This window comes from Lactuca sativa, chromosome 3, assembly GCF_002870075.4.
Source record: "Lactuca sativa cultivar Salinas chromosome 3, Lsat_Salinas_v11, whole genome shotgun sequence".
NCBI lineage: Eukaryota > Viridiplantae > Streptophyta > Magnoliopsida > Asterales > Asteraceae > Lactuca > Lactuca sativa.
The window spans coordinates 55,266,125-55,269,269 of record NC_056625.2 but is presented as its reverse complement, the minus strand read 5'-3'; the positions used below and the strand labels follow the sequence as shown (position 1 = coordinate 55,269,269).

The window sequence follows — 3,145 nt, the reverse complement described above, 5'->3', positions numbered from 1 at the left end:
CTAATTTAATTACAAGGGTATTTTAATCAATTAATATAGATTTGATAAAGGAAAATTGCATATTTTAAGGGATCATAGATTCTATTAATTTTAAAAATCTGATTTTATGAATTATAATTCTTTAAATTCGGACATTCTGACAGAATATGTTTATGAGTATATTCAAAAATATTAATATTCTTGAACTATAAAATAATGAAAATATTCTTGAACCTATTTCTTGATCCTGACTTTAAAAACTTCTTGTAGAATAACAAATTCTTTAACCATCAATTGAAGAATAAAAACAAAAATTGTATTAATTCTTATAGAATACGGGCAACAATTGCTAAGAAAAAACTTTCAAATCGGAAAAAAAAAACATCCAAATCTAACAAAGACACTAATACATTCTAAAAGAATAATGTTGCTAAGAATCACTTCAATTTTGTGGTTCGTTCTTCAAGCATCAACATCTATGAAAACAAATCCAATTGTAGTTTAGAATCCAATAATGCATTAGCAAATATCCATATTCCATTCCAACAGAATTGGAATTAATGATTCCATTCCGATAGAATTGAAATTCAAAATTCAATTACTGTATGCATTTTGTTGGAATTAATGATTCCATTCCAACATAATTGGAATTAATGATTCCATTCTGATAGACCCCAATCTTTCTTCAAGCATACTTATTCCAGTAACCATAACACAAAGGAAGTTCAACCAAAAATGCATCATAAACTTTCCTGATCTTCAACACACTGGCCTGTCAATATGGTGTATCAATATAGTGAAAGAAAAAAAAAGATTAAATGAATGTTGAAAATGTTTCCTACCTCTGATGTTTTCTATGTCTCCTCTATTAGTACAATCCAAGCATTATAATCTAGTGAATTAACTTTTACCATGTTCCACAATCACTCTTCTTCAGGAGATAATGTTGCATTAATCTCAAAAGTCAGACCCAAAATTAAAAAATAATAAAGAATGTAAATGCCATGAAGATATACCAGAACCATCCACCATTTATTGTGTATGTAAATGCCATGAAGATATACCAGAACCATCCACCATTTATTGTGTAGATGCAGAAGTATGAACATTGTATGAACCAACTCCATTCTCACTAACATTTTGTGAGGCAGTAGATGGAACCTGTGTACCAACATTTGTAGCATCTAACTTTCTTGTAATATCATAGGCGGTATTTGTCACATCCCCAAAATCACGGCCACAAAAGACCGGTTTGTTTATGCTTTGTTTAAAAATCAGAGTTACATTTTAAATGAAAGTGTTGCGGAATTTGTCCCAAAACAAAAATATGATAAAGATTTATCAAAAGCATTTCCATAGAAATGTATTTCATTAAAAGACTCGGGATGTCATGTTCGTACAGATCAAAAGCATAAACAGTACAATATAAGCCTTACTACATTATTTCATATCTACAGGTCTATATATGTAATCCCTCGTCCAAAACATCACACCTATGCTCATGCGCCACTACCTGTAATACATAAAACTGAGTGGGTCAGGCTTGGGAGCCTGGTGAGCACATAGGGTTTTCAACCCACATTAAATAAGTTTATTAATTCAATCAACAATAACCCGATTACCCGTTCCCGTTATCCTCACTTTACGTCCCTAAACACCTATCATAAGGGACCTAGCCTAAGGATCATCATCGGGACGGACACTACTGCTAAGGGGATTCCTCAGCAATAAATGTCCTAAAGGCAACCATGTGGGGGATGGAGTACACCGGTGAACACGTCGTTCACAAACACCTACAGGTTGCGAGCCTGCTAGCGTTCCACTGGACTGTCTAGAAGAGTCTGTGGTCGTCATCCATACTCCGCTAGATGACAGAAACAACAACATCAACATCGAGGCCTCTCATCATTTTATCACACATCAGCTATTACATCTACCCATGTTTTACCCCAACATTTTCGTAGATATAAAATACATATACAGTTTAAATCATTGAAAACATGTATAACAATGTTCATCTAGCATAGATAGCAAGTATTCAGATAATATGCACATATAGCACGTAATTTATATAAAATACTTCATATCTATGTGTAAGCTGAAAGTAACTATGCACTCACTTGTTAAGGTGATGATTCCAAAATCGGGCAGCGCTTGCTTCTAACGATTCTATTTTCCTTCGACGAAACCTAACATTATTATCGCTAAATTTTAGTCTAATATTTACCGTGACCAACTATTAGTCTTAGTATTATTATTATTATATAAGCGTTAAACAATATTTTCCAACCGCTATGTACAGACAGGGGCCAGACATAAAACACCGGAGGGCAGGACCATTTTGGCATATAGCACTTCTGAAATCCAACAACCCTATGCGGCCCTTTAAACCAGATTCCCCGTACCGCGAGTAGTTAAAAAAAAATATTATAACGACACTTATATAAGTTATAATAATAGCTCAAATATTTATTATAAGTTCATAATAACAATACTAATTTTAAATATAAGCTATATTAAAATAAGGTAAGCATAACTTACTTACAAGGGGGTTTTAGCTAGGAGTCGGGCTCTGCAGGGGCAGAACTTCGTCGCTGAATCTTTCTAAGAAAGATTCGTGCAGCGCTTCAGCGCTCACCTTACTATACTAAGCTACAGAAAGAGAAGTCGAATCACGAGGGACCGAAATGCTCGGGGGATAAGGAGAGAAAGACTCTTGAATCAAGAGAATGGTGCAAGAAATATGAGAGCCCAAGGCTCTTATTTATACTAATTGAATTTTCAAAAACTACCCTCCATAATTACTTAATGACATTTTAGTTATATAAACAACTAAACACCCCTCTATAATACTATTATAAATGGATTTAATGATATTTGTACTAAACTAATGTCGAAAGAACTCAACATTAGTCTTATAATGACCGCATCGTCGATACCTTTCTAATGATATATACATATGTATATATATGTGTACGTATACATGATTTATACTTTATTTTAATACGTAAATATGTTATTATAATTTGTAACTCGTTCATACGAACTCCGTTTTTGACGTTCTTTATATCCACGCGTAGGTGAAGACGTACTCTACAACTTTCGTTTAGACTCCGTCAGCTAATTCTTGACCGATCTCAAATTTAACAGTAGGAGGCCTTTAGAC

General features: G+C 33.5%; 1 long non-coding RNA gene across 1 annotated transcript; it reads right to left on the bottom strand.

The window, feature by feature from the left end:
* Nucleotides 1-293: 293 nt before the first annotated feature.
* On the bottom strand, nucleotides 294-2,689 carry LOC128133018 (uncharacterized). Its single transcript, XR_008231214.1, has 4 exons — nucleotides 2,525-2,689; nucleotides 2,100-2,168; nucleotides 822-1,492; nucleotides 294-751 (listed from the first exon to the last, which is right to left on the bottom strand). It is a non-coding gene; the product is annotated as an uncharacterized LOC128133018 (long non-coding RNA).
* Nucleotides 2,690-3,145: the final 456 nt, after the last annotated feature.